Here is a 14728-nt window from a genome sequence, read left to right as displayed (position 1 = left end):
GCAAGTAGCTGTCCGACATCTGGCACCCCGTTTAGACCTCTGGACATCCCAGAGCAACCCAGTGTGCTGCATTCACTGAACTGAGCAACCCAGTGTGCTGCATTCACAAGGAGTAAGGTGTGGCCCTGTGGCACCCCATGAGAAGGGGGCTCCGATCAGACTGGCCTCCACAGCCGTCAGTATCCCACCCCAAGCCTCTTCTTCATACCCTGTGGTCCTCACCATAGTCCTCTCATTTGATCCCAGGGCTCTTGCCCAGCTATCCCCTGACTCTTCTCACAGTATGCTGGTTCCAATCCCCAGCAATGCTGGGTAAGAGCTTCCAGGACTCCTGCTCCTTCTCGGGGCCCTCTGGTCTTATGAGCGGAACCAGACAGGGCAACACAGGGGGCAGGCCAAGGGCTAGACAGGGCCCAGGTAGCTACTGGCTCATTGGGAGGGGCTAAGAAGGGAGGAAGCCAAAAATGACTCACCATGTCAAGTCTGGGTGACCTATTCAGTCACCTTTGGCCATCCAATGGGACTAAGGCAGCAGCAGCAACACAGTGCATGGCCTGGACGTCAAGTTTCTCTCAGTTGAGCCAGACAGTGAGTAGATGAGCCCCTCCTCCTCCCCTCTTCCCATCTCTCTGCCCTTCATCCATTCCATCAAACTTGCCTTGTACCATCAACCATAGGGCCTTTGCTCATGCTATCTATCTGCCTGGAATGCTCCTCCCCATACTTCTCTCCAAGTTGGACCCCAGCTTAGACATCATTTCTCTAAATGTGTCTTTCTTGATCCTTTGCCTGGTTAGTTCTTTCCCTGTTTTCCCTCCTAGGAACATCTGACTCTGTATTAGTTCAAGTAGTTACCACCAGCTACTGAGTCAAACCTGAAATCTCAGTGAACAAGCACAATAGCGGTTTATTTCTGTTCAGTGTGGATCAGGTAGTCCTCCTTCATCCTCTAGCTACACCAGCCACCTGGAATACATGGCACCCAAGGTCATCAAAGCAGAGCACAACAAGGTTGAAAGAGGCACACTAGCTCTTAAAGTCTTTCCTTATAGGTGACACACATCACACCCACTCAAGGTCCTTGACTGAAATGTATCACATGGCTCCAACGTGAACTGCAAAGGGGGGCTGGGAAATGCAGAGGAGTATATGGAATATTTATTTACTAATGTATTTTTAAGAGATGAGTCTTGATATGTTGCTCAGTCTGATCTCAAACTCCTGGGCACAAGCGATCCTTCTGTCTCAGTCTCTTGAACAGCTGGGCTTATAGGCATGTGCCACCACACCGGGCTCATGGAATATTTAGGAAACTCTACCTGTCTCTGCCACAGCTTTTCCTAAGAGCCTCCTGTCACAGTTGTCATTTTACCTTTACTTATCAGCTTCTTTGATAACATCTGCCTCTCTCCCCAGGCTGTGACCTCCATGAGGATAGGAACTGCATGTGTTGGCTCATGGTTCCTCCTCAGGGCCTAGTAGACTACCTGCATGTCATAAATGTTCAGTAAATATTAATTGAATCACCAAATGAGTAATCAGCTTCAACCAGCAGTGTGCTCGGCCATTGGGAGTTCGCTTCAGGAAGCAAAGACCATCATTTCAGTGGGGAGCAAAGCTCCGAGGTCTACGGGGTGCAACTTAGTCAGGGATCAGAGGGGCAGCTAACTTTGACAGCAAGGAGTAAGAAGATCTGAAAAGGAGAGTGGCTGGTAGATTTTCCCAGCAGCTACCAGCTCCCTAAATCCGCTTTTATTAAGCCACTTGTCAGTGCCTTGGCTCTCCCTGGGGCAAGATGTGGGGAAAGAGCTGTGGAGGAGAAGGGGAAGGTTCATAGCCATCACCCACACCTACTGCTTCCCCTGTGACCCCACCACTGCCAAAAATAATATAGCAACAGCAGAATGGACCTCTCTATAATTAGGCTCCGTGAAGAGGGGAAGCAGTCTCAAAAAGGCTGTTGTTTTAGCTCGGGTAGCAGTTTGGGTAATTTAAAGGGTAGAATGTGTTTTCCAGGGCAGATGGCCTAACACTGGTTCCTGAAAAAATGCAGATCAGGAAGAAGAAGCCATTTGACGGAAAAAAAAAAAAAAGCCTTCAAACCTCTGGAGAGGGGATAGGCTCTGGAACAATCTCAACCTGGCTTTGCTTCTTGGCTCTGTGGTGGCTCTGGCCACATGACCCAGCTTCTCTGAATATTAGCTTCCTTGTCCATAAAATTCTTTGTCATCAGTTCTAAGATGTACTTCTTTTTCTTTACATTTTTACAGTCGCTAAAATTAGGACACGATTAGCAATCAATGTCTGATTGTAATATAGTTGGGAGGGATTTCTTTCTTTCTTTCTTTCTTCCTTTCTTTCTTTTTCTTTCTTTCTTTCTTTCTTTCTTTTTGAGATAGGGTCTTACTCTGGAATCATAACTCACTGCAGCCTTGACCTCCTGGGCTCAAGCAACCTCTCGCCTCAGCCTCCTGAGTAGTTGGGACTACAGGCATGAGCCACCACAACCAGTTAATTTTTCTTTAATTTTAATTTTTGTAGAAACAGGGTTTCACTATGTTTCCCAGACTAGTCTGGAACTCCTGGCCTCAAGCAATCCTCCTGCTTCAGTCTCCCAAAGTGCTGGAATTATAGGAGTGAGCTATCACACCTAGCAGCTTTTTTCTTAATGTGACATAAAATAATGGTGAGTCTTACAACCAAGGTGTCTTAGATTCATTGAAATATGGCAGTTCTCTTTTGTCTTAGGATCGGAAATAATATAGGTGAAACTGTGCCAAATAATATACAGAGTGTGTGAATAGCAGATTCTTTAAGGAAAAAATCACTGTTTTAACCATATTACTTCAAGATGTAAAAAACAATCTTCAAAGTGGGGTATGTAGGATGAACAAGTATAGAGATGTCATGTATAGCCTGAGGACTATAAAATCTGAGTTAATAAAATTGTATGGGACTAGGTATTTTTGTTAAATCAGCAGATTTTAGCTTCTTTTGTCACCAAAAAAATTTATTAATGAATTATTTTAGGAATAAGATTGACAATTTTATGTCACTTTTAAGATGAGATGAATCAAATGTGAAAATTCTCAGTTATCTATATGTCTGCATATGATTGTATAAGTGTGGCCAATTCTGCTAAGTAAAAGTGTATTTTTAAAAAAGCAACTATGTGAGATGAAAGCTATGCTAATCTGCTTCACTATAGTAACCATTTTACTATCTATATGTATTTTTTAACATCTCGTTGTAAATCTCAAATATATACAATAAAAAAAATTTTTTTTAAGTCTTTGTGAGTTGTTTGGTTTCTGCCCTCAGACTCTGTATAACTGTCATTACAGGCTTAGCAGGTACCCTTATAAGACTTTGCAGGTGGGATTGGGATAAAAACTAGAAGAGAGGTAAAAAAAGTGAGAGACCTAGAAAGAGAGGGAAGGAGAGGGGAAGAAAGAACACCGAGGGAAAGAATGCAAAGAGAGATCAGCATGAGAAAAAATTCAAAGTGAAATATCAATCCATCACTTTGTTGGAACTTGACAGTGGCGACTGCAATCTAAGATGATGGATCCAAGCCTGAGGAAAGGGCAAAGGAGCCCACATAATGTGATCCAGTCTTGCAGATGACTCAGCCAAGAGCAGAGAAGAGCATCCAGAAGAAGAAATAAGTATTCCTTAGCCTCAGAGAACCAGAGACCTGAGAGAATTGATAAATCACGTAGCTTGACTATTGTGTAGTTGGAAGTTATACATGTAAAACTTTTTCTTTTTTTAATTGGGAAGATAAAGACTGCTGTTTGGTGCAAAACTCTCTATTGATTTTAAAGAAAGAAAGGAATACCGTGGAAAGAATTCCTCAATTTGTCCTGAGCCTTAAAATCCAGTCTCTTCCTCCTCTTCTCATCCACCTCCCTGACCACCACAGGTGATTTGTACCATGTGAATTGCACCAGCTTTGTTGAGATTTTGTTAATGTGTGAATATTTGGGTATGTGTACTTGAGTTTAATACTTGAACACTTAATTTGCTTTTGAAATGCTTTTTATAAAACTATTTCATTACCTAATAGAGTGGGGTAATTTTTTAAAGTAAAATCGAGTTCTGATCTGTATTGATCATAAGAAGTTCTACAGGCTATCAGATGTTTATGGTTTTGCAGGCCCCGATTACAAGAATCAGTAAGGGCATCAAAAATATCAAGATAAATAACTTGCACAGAAATTGTATAAGTAGTGACTCAGGGCATTTTTTTATTTTAGAAGAAAGTAATTATTAATGTATTATTTTAGGGGTAAGTGCCAATTTTATGTCACCTTTTTGATGAGATAAATCAAACATGAAAATGCTCAGTTCTGTATATAATTCTGCATATGAATGCATAAGTGTAACTAATTCTGCTAAGAAAAATTATAAAGTCCTATGACAACTTTTATTCAGAGTATATAGAGAATATAAAACTGAAGAACTGATTTTTGATCCTAATATGGCTTGGCAAATAGTCACATGCTTCTAAATATTTTCTATGACATCATTTGTCCTTTAATTTAATCAAGATGTCTAGAGATAATATTTGTTAAAATAGTCAGTGATGGAACTTAATTTGAAATGCTGAGTTCGAAATTAGGCTGTATTAATGTAATTTTAAATAGAAACATTCCATGGTATTGGGATTAACTTGCTTGGTAATTTTAACCAGGGTCATGCAATAATTATAGGTGAATGTATTAACATTTTATGTTTTAGAGGTATCTCATCTATCTATAACCTCGACTTGTGCTCTGGGGTGGTTTGTGGTATAATCACCATAAAATAGGCCTGGGCCACTGAACACAAGTGATCAGCTCAGATACACAGACTACAGACACATTTAATAAAACGTTACATTGTTGGTACTTTGTACATTGTGAAAATCATTTTTCTCTCTTTTAATCTGTAACTTTATTGCAGAGTCAGTCCCTATCCTTGGACTGGCTCCAGAAATGGTTGGACACTTATTTTAATGATCCCTGGGGTGGCGAGTAGGTCGTGCCGTGGGTGTGGAATTGGTATGGCTGAATGCACCAGGGATTGCAGAAGCTGCACTGAGAGTGTGACTGCACATGCAGATCCTCAGCCTAGAAGAAATCAAGTTTCAGTTTGATGGATGTGATCTGGGCTATCTCCAGCACACTTTATGTACCTTATGTACTGTTCCTCAGGCACAGTGGCAAAACAAATATCTTCTGCATTGGTCCTAAAATAGCTGGAGATATTGCAGCTCCTTCTCAGGGGCCCTGCTGGCAAGAGGAAGCCAGTTGCCAAGCACATCAGTTGCATCCTAGTTGCACCAGTTCAGGCATGTGTCATAGCATGTGTCACCCAGACCATGCCTGGACTAGAAAGAGCCCATCTGCTGCATCAATCTACGAGGGTCTGAACAATTCTTTCTGGAAGCAGTGAGATGAAATCACAGTAGCTGGCAGCTTCCCCAGGCTCTCTTCCACTGTAGCAGAATCTTAAGAAGGCTGGATTCCAGCCATGAGTGCTGCTTAGGCCTGGTGCGTCCATCCCCCTCCCTGCATGGCCCTGGCCCTGGGTCCTTCTTACTCCAAAGATGAGCCAGGGCTCACGCTGGCTGGGGTCACTGGTTGCCCTTCAGTGGGAAGTCAGGCGTGCCTGTATTGGGGCTGGTCCCATCTGGCAGACTCAACACATTTTTTTTTTTTTTTAGAAGGGAATGAACTGGGCAGAAGATGCCTGGTTAATAACGCTCTATCTCTTTCTGCCTTCCTGACTAGCCCAGCAGGCACTGCCTGGGTGGTCAGTGGGCTTTCTGTACAAGTGCTATGGGTCACCTGTCACTTCACCTCCCTCACATTTATACACATCATTCACACACACTCATTCACCTGTATGTATCCCCTGCCCCCACCACAAACACACACACTCCTACCAGCCAAACGAACAAATAACCCAGTGGAACTACGGCGATGTATTTCTCTGCTTAACAGATGCTCCTTTCCTATACCCTCCCATCTCCCCAAAATGATGTCATTCACCAGGAATCAAAACCCAACTCTCTGCACTAAGGCCCAGGGCAGAAAGGATTCAGTTACCTGTGGAATTGCAGGTAACTCTAATTTTTGTCACAAGTTACAGGATGTCAGGGAGACTTCTGAATTTGGGGCCACACCCAAATGGACAGACAGATGGCACAGATGAGTCCCTGCCTCTGGGATGCCCCACTGCTGCCAAAAGCATACACACAGGGGTCCTTGACTGCTACCTGTAATACTTGTGGTACATCCCACTGCTCCTGGCCCCACCTAACCAGAAATCCTTGGCTTCATCTTCACTTAGATACTTGGGCATGGAGCTTCATCCAGCTTCTTGCGACCACCATTATCCTAGGTAGGTGTCCTCCATCCAGATTATACCAGAAGCATATCTAAATGGTTATATTTATCTTTTCAACAGCAGGTTTTTCATTTAGGACATTCTGGAAGTAGCTTATTATGGGGAGTTAGCTGGTACTTGGTCATACCTACCAGGAATTGATGTCTTTGTAAAGAAGGAAAACTGAGCCAGGCTCGGTGGCTCAGCCTGTAATCCCGCGCCTTTGGGAGGCTGAGGTGAGTGGATTCCTGAGCCCGCGGGTTCGAGACCCGCCTGGGCAGCGAGACCTCATCTCTACAATAAATCCAAAAAAAAATCAGCCGGGCGTGGTAGCGCATGCCTGTAATTCCAGCTACTCGGAAGGCTGAGGCAGAAGGATCGCAGGAGACCAGCAGGCGAGGCTGCGGTGGCTGGGAGCGGCCACTGCACTCCAGTCTGAGTGACCGAGTGAGACTCCAACTCAAAAAAAAAAAAAGAAGGAAAACTGGGAACTCCAGCTGAAACTGGACTGCCCACATTCAGGGTAGGGGCCACCAAGGTGAGAGAAGTTCATTTGAAAAGGGAAACAGATCTATCTATGTAATATATTAAAGCAAATTCCATGTGAATATATATAAATTATATATATATATATACATATATATATATATATATTTTTTTTTTTTTTAGTTGGAGTCTCACTCCGTTGCCCAAGCTGGGGTACAGTGGCACACTCACGGCCACCCCAGCGTCGACCTGCTGGGCTCCAGTGATCCTTCTGCCTCAGCCTTCCAAGTAGCCTGAACTACAGGTGCACACTACCACACCTGGCTGTTTTTTTAAAATTTATTGTAGAGATGAGTCTCACCAAGTTGCCCAAGCTGGTCTCAAACCGCAGGCTCAGGCAATTCACTTGCCTCGGCCTCCCAAATTGCTGGGATTACAGGCTGAGCCACCGAGTCCAGCCCCATGTGAATATTTTTAGTCATCAATCACCCACCCTTACTTTTTCTCACCAGGGCCTAGACCTTGTCTTAGTGACCCTAATCTGGACCATCACAAGAGAACATCACACTGAGCATTTTCTAATCATGGAACCAACTCAGAGGAGCTGGTGTCTCAACCTTCAGTTATTTCCTGGCTCCCATCTTTACCATATGTGTAGGCTAATGCTCTGTCCTCCTAATCTATATTCAAAATACTTGAGGTTGACTTGGCCAGGTATCTGCAATCAAGTGGCCAACTCTTGTAACACCAGGAACAATCAAAAGTCTGGGGTTACCTTAATTTACCAGATGTCAGGTCTTCTGGCAGGACATGCTCAGGTCAAAGTCGGGTCCAGGAAGACCCTGAAGACTTATTTACCCATTTGTGAAGCTCTTGAAAAACTAGATTATAATAGTCTTGGTCCCTTGAAATGCTGGTGTTATTAATGACATCATCAAGATAATGCACACCATCTCCTGTACCAGATCCCCATTTCTAACCATCCATTCATTAAGGTTGAGTTCTAACTTCTCTGATTACCCAGTGGCCTCAGTTTGCATTCCAATTTAGGAGGCATAGTTCAAGTTCTGCTGTATGCCAATCCATCTCTCTATTCTCATTTTTGTTAAAATAATAAGCCAGACCCCAGAGAAGCCCAACCATCGCTACACACAGGACTGATTTACAGCTAGAATTCATTCTGTTTAGTAGGTGCCTGTGTAGTTCTAGTTATTGAGTATTTTTTATATCATCCCTGGCTATATGCCATACAGTCAGCATGACCAGTTTACCCTATCTTGCTTTTGATGAGTTTTCCTGCTTTGTCATTCTTTATATGACCCAGAACCCACTTTCCACTGTAAGTACAAATTCTCAAGCACCATGAAATGCCTTCTTAGTACCAGGCACTGTGCTAGGCCTGAAGACACCACAGAGGACATCTAAGGACCTTAAGGTTCTCAGGGACTCCCTGGTTATCACTGGCCCCTGGGATCTCACCCCAGACATGCTTGATTCACCAAAAGGAAACAGATATCTGACACATCGGAGGAAAACCTATGGTTATCTGGAACCCTCAGACAACAAGAGAGATAATTACAGAATGAAGACATCATCTGGTTCTCTCCCTTCTGGTAACATGCCTTTGCTGAACTCAGCCACCCTCTGATCCCCGCAGAGTCATAGAGATGGCAAGCCTCATCACTTCTACCTTCAAACAGCCCTTCTCTGTAGAAGTGGAGGTCACATTCTACCCAGTGGAGTTTTTTCTGCTTTAACCCGCTCCAGAACCAAGAAAGGGAATGGGATGGCATCAGGTTGGTTAAAGTCTTACACACCTTTTCTCCCCTCCCCCAGATCATAGCATTTTCCCCTGATGTTTTTAACTTCCAGGCTCACTCTTGGCCTTTACGCTGGTCTTTAAGCCAGTTCCAAGACCTGAGCAGCACCTGCTCCAATCCAACTCTGCCTTGACCCACCTTCTACCCAATGTCTGTGCAGACTGGGACTTACGCTGCCTGCATATTATTTCCTCCTTCCAATAAAGGCATAACTGGGTGTGTTGTACAGCTGTCTCAGCTCAGAAGCATCTCAGACTGATTCCTTTCTATCTTACTCAAAGTAGAATGTGGGAGTTTCCCTTTCACAACTGCAGCACTGCCTGAGGTATCTAGGGCCACACTTTCCTTCTCTGAATTTACTCATGCCCTGGGATGTTGAAAGGATGGCTGTCCACAGGAAGAAGCCACAGAGGACCAAGAGGAGTCTCAGCATAGATAGTTTTCACTCCAGCAGGACAGTCAGGAGTGATATGCTGGCTACTGTCAAAGGTGGGGGGTGTCCTTACTGACACTGTGACAGACAAAATTCACCTGATAATTAAGAAGATTATTTTATTCAGGCTAGTGCAATAAGAAGAATGTTCATCAATGAAAAATATCTAAAAATAATAATAAATAAATAAATAGGGTCTGGGTTCTCCAGAGGCAGGTAAAGAAGAGAGTTATCTTGGAGTCTTATGGGAGTCATGAAGAAAAATGAAGATGGGTCTTCCATCAGAAATTGTGAGGGTGGCATGGTCTGAAACATGAAAGCGTGGGAACATTTCTTAACTACCACTGCTAAGGTTGCACAGGGCTCCGATAAAGTTCAACAATGTCAGTCACAGTTTTTGTTCAAGGTAGATAACATTTGTCACTGAACAACTCAGAGCAAGCATAAACTTCCTGAGTGGGGTGACGCAGGGCCTAATAAACTGTCCCTCTGTGATTCCTTTTGACTTTATTCCTATAAAACCAGTTAAACCATCTGTTGAGAGGTGAGTTGTTTTAGAGTCCTGAAGATCAGGCATCTTGAAAGAGAGATGCCTGAAATAATTAAATAAAATATGAAAGTTATGTTAAAGGAGAGAGTCAGAAGTTAACCCCTAAAAATTAGCCAAGAGGTCAGTAGAAGAAAACCTTCCAGCACAGCTCCTTGAATTTCTTGAACTTGAGATGCTGACATTCTTGTGATATTGTTCATAATCTTGGCTACCTCTTTTATAAGGGCATACATGATGTGGAAATTTTGCTGGACATCCTGTCCAAGGAGAATTCCAACCCATGCATGATCTACTGAGATGCTGAGTCCATCAAGGTTTACGTCAAGCCACTGAATTTCAGCTTGCAGAATTTCTTCAGATACTGGGGGAAAAGGCCAGCTGCAAGGCAACCTAGAGACCTGATAGGGAGCTGACCAGTCAGGTTTTAATTCTTGGTAATGCCAATTCAAGATGGAGGGAGAAAATATGAAAATTAATTTAAAGGACTGTAGTCAGATACAAGAAAACTGGAGGAATTGAAAATGTGGTAAGGACTGACAGTTTGGGCAAGGCAACAGGATCCAGTTCAATTTATTTTTTATTTTATTTATTTATTTATTTATTTTGAGTTGGAGTCTCACTGTCACCCAGACTGGAGTGCAGTGGCCGCTCCCGGCCACCACAGCCTTGACCTGCTGGGCTCTGGCGATCCTTCCGCCTCAGCCTTCCAAGTAGCTGGAACTACAGGCGTGCGCTACCATGCCCGGCTGATTTTTTTATTTATTGTAGAGATGAGGTCTCGCCAAGTTGCTCAGGCGGGTCTCGAACCTACGGACTCAGGCAATCCACTCACCTCACCCTCCCAAAGCACGGGATTACAGGCTGAGCCACTGAGCCCGGTTGGATCCAGTCCAATTTAAAGGCAGGTCTTCAAACTAGTTTTTCCATGAGGTATAGGGGAAGGAAGTCAATTAAATCTCATCAGACAAGACACTGTTTGCACAGTCATCAGCTACCTGCAAGGTATAAAAAGGTGCAAGAAAACTCAAAGGCAATAAACGGGGCTAGAGTCTGATAAACTGGAAGAGTGTGCTACATATATATATATGGAAACATAAGAGTTCTCTTTTTAGTCACCCCTCTTTTGACAAAGATAATCTCAAAAAAAGATTTTCTATCATTACAAAGTGAGCTTATTAGAGTTAGTCTCACAATTTACATAAGAGCAGCAAGAATGGCAATTTACCATACAGGTCTTTTTAAGTTTGCTTTGCTAGAAGATTTAGTAAGGAATCTCAGATTTGAAAGCCTCTTGAGAACTAGGAAGCCACACCAAGAATTTGACATCAAAATCACTTCTAGTACCTATAAATCTGAGTAAATTTCTCTCTTCCCAAGGACCCCCAAATATTCTAAAGTTCATGGGCTTGTTGGAAATTGACCTTCCTAACTCATCTGTAAGGCTGGGAACTCTGAAAGCCAGAGTACTTGTTAGCATTGGCCCCATAAAATCAATCATATTTTGCTAAACATGTCGGGTCATTGCTGATTAAGTGTCATTCTCAAACATGATATTCGAAGCAAAGCCTTAGGTGGATAACCAATATAGCCTGTTAATAAGGAAGGCAGATTCTCATATTGACATAAAAGTAAGAACACTCAATGAGAGTTTCTGAATTTTGGAAGGATCAGGGAGGGAGAATAAGATATAAATGATTCATTTTTGGTTACCAAAGTCTATCCAATTTTTATGAGTTATAGGACATTTAAGAGAAAAGAAAAAGGGGTTCCTTATGTATCCAGAAAATAGAACATTACAACATCAAAAAATATCCCAAACAAAACCCACCATCATTTCTCATCAGTTCATTTAGTCTTAGGTAATAAATTCTTGTTCCACTGGATTTGGGGCTAGTCGTTTCATGAACTCATGGGTATCTCAATTAGAATTCTAGAATTCTGACTCAGTTCACTGGTATGGACTCAGAGTTGTTTAAATGGTGCCATCAGAAGCTTGCACTTAAAGTACCTAGCATAGTTCTTTACCACATGGCTCTGAGACAACCCTGCTCTGTTGAAGCAGCAGCAGCAGCACTGTGGTCTGTAGCTGACTACAAGAAAAGCATCAGAGTAAAACTAAAACAAAAACTATCACAGATGACAAAATAAGATTAACAATGTTCAGGAGTGAAAGATTTGCTAGGAGTTCATAACAAGAAGAATAAAACAAGGAAATTTGGTTGTTTCTGTGGCATGCAAACCAAAATAATAAAGACAATCTAAAAAATATTTTTGATGAAGTATTTACAGACATAAGTCAACTTATTTCCAAAGAAGAATGGATATTATATCTAATATACAAAAACAGAGGAACATAACATTTACAGATTGAAAAAAAATCTTTATACATAACACACAATATACTGTGAATATAATACACATATTGTTAGAATATATTAAGACATAAAAAGAACATCAAATAAAGGGATTCTGTAAATCTGGAATAAGTCCTAAATATATGCATATTAGTAAAACTTCATAGGTAAGTGATGTGAGTTCTCAATTGAAAACCACTGGCCTAGAAGATGCTAGATTAAAATTAAAGAAGTCATGACTGAGTTACTACTTTAAGAAAAACTGAAATTATGACTGATATCACTGTTTGTAGTTATTCAAATCCGGTAAAGCAGCACCAAGAAACATATCATCGACAATGAAAGCATTGACAAATTGCTAGGAATTTCCCATGTATCATAAAATTCCTGAAATATCTGTATTTAATAGCATTTTATCCTGCAAATTTAATCTAGGGAAGACTAAGTCTCTCTTCTAATTTGAAAACTCCTCCCATGCAATTCATCAATAGTAACAAATCAAACAAACCTAATTATTTCTAGCACTTCTCTTTTTGCAAGGTAAAAAAACAAACAAATCTTTTGTGGTTTTTCCTCTGGGAAATCTCAGACAGTTTTAGGTTCAAAAGACATCATTTAGAATCAATTTGAAGAAGGTAAAATATTAAAAGTTGGCAGGAAATTTGAACACCTGATTAAGATAGGATCATGAGTTACAGGGAAACAATACTTGACTAATTAAGATGACAATAAAATATTTTTAAAAGTAAACAGGCCAGGCTCGGTGGCTCAGCCTGTAATCCCGTGCCTTTGGGAGGCTGAGGTGAGTGGATTGCCTGAGCCCGCGGGTTCGAGACCCTCCTGGGCAGCAAGACCTCATCTCTACAATAAACCAAAAAATCAGCTGGGCGTGGTAGCACGCACCTGGAATTCTGGCTACTCGGAAGGCTGAGGCGGAACGATTGCCGGAGCCCAGCAGTTTGAGGCTGCGGTGGCCAGGAGTGGCCACTGCACTCCAGTCTGGGCGACAGAGTGAAACTCCAACTCAAAAAAAAAAAAGTAAACAGAGGGGGTAGCATGATTATAAAGAATCCTACTTTTTTCCTAAGTGAAAAAACTTTATTCTCTTAAATAACCAAAAACATCATAGTCAGCATCAACCACAGAAGACTATTCTGGTAAATACGGAATCTTTGTAGTTCCCTCAGCGAACTACACAGAAAGTAAAGAATAATCTTTCACAACCTTGTATTCATTTCCTCTTGCTGTGCCAACAAATTACCATATGCTTAAGTGGTTAAAATAACACAAATGTGTTATCTATAGCTTTGGAGATCAGAAATCCAAAATCAGTCCCACTGGGCTAAAGTTAAAGCTTCAGCAAAACTGGTTCCTTCTAAGGCTTTAGAAGAGAACCCATTTCCTTGCCTTTTTCACCTTCTGCAGGACCCTTTCATGTCTGGCTCACAGCCCCTCCTCCATCTCAAAGTCAGCAGTGAAATATCTTCCTTCAAACTCTTTCCGTCTGCTTCTGTTCTCATACCACCATATTCTCATTCTGACTTTCCTGACTCACTTTTATAGGCACCCTTCTGATTACATCGAGCCCACCAGAGGATCCAGGAAAATCTTTCCACCTCAAGGTTCTTAACTTAATCACATCTACAACATTCCCTTTACCAAGTAAGGTCATACATCCACAGGTTCCAGGGATTAGGACGTGGACATCTTGGGTGGGGGGAAATGCATTGTTCAGTCTACCACAAACTGCTTATTAAGAACAGACCGATAATTTTCTCATTTTAACAGAATCAAAGACAAATTCTAGTTTTTATAGTATATTTGATACTAAAGTTCTTTTTAAAAAAGTCTTATAAATAAATCCACAAATCTTAGACAGCTTTGATCACGATAAAACTCCCTTTTCTAGAACCTTCTGTAGCTTTCTATATCCATTCAAGATATATCTTACACTGTCCTCTTTCTCATTCTGCAACAACCAGTCATTTTACGTCAGGACAAAACTATTCTTTTTCCTCTTAACAAAACACATCTTGAAACCTCAACTCCCAGGGACTTCCTTAGCCACCGTCTCCTTTGACCTCTGTTCTCTTATTTCTCTGCTGTGACAAAGAAAGAGCACCTGAGCTCTAGGCACATGAGATCCCTTCTCTCTCCTGTATCTTCAACTTCTTTAATTGTCCCTTCTCATAGACACTGAAACATGCTCAAGCCTCTGCTGTCTTCCAGGCCCTCTCTTGATCAGACCTTCCTCTTCCGCTACGCTCCCCCCACTTTCTTGTTGTGAAAGTGCTAACTATCCCCATTATTTCCATTTCTATACCTCCCATTCACACCTAAAGTTCACTCATCATTCTGCTGACACAGCGCTCTCCAATGTCACCAAAGCCATTCTGTTTGCCGAGAAGTATAGTCTTCAGACCTTGCATGACTTGACCCTATTGCAGTGCTGGATGGCTGGATTTTTCTTTCTTTTCTTTCTGGAACAACATGCTTCTGTTTCTCTTCCTATATTCTGACTGCTCTTAGATGGTTCCACTTAAGTGGGTAGCCCTATGTACCAACCAGTGGCCCCTGTCAAAAGCCTGGTTTTCATGCTAGATTCCTCATTCTCTCCTGCCATCTATATCCATCAAATCACCAAGCACTACCTTCCGAACAATTTTTTTTCTTTTTTTTTTTTTTTTTTGAGTTGGAGTCTCACTCTGTC

This window comes from Carlito syrichta, unplaced genomic scaffold, assembly GCF_000164805.1.
Source record: "Carlito syrichta isolate Samal-C Ts95f unplaced genomic scaffold, Tarsius_syrichta-2.0.1 Scaffold308105, whole genome shotgun sequence".
In the NCBI taxonomy this organism is placed as follows: Eukaryota; Metazoa; Chordata; class Mammalia; order Primates; family Tarsiidae; genus Carlito; species Carlito syrichta.
Note: the sequence above shows the minus strand (reverse complement) of the source record.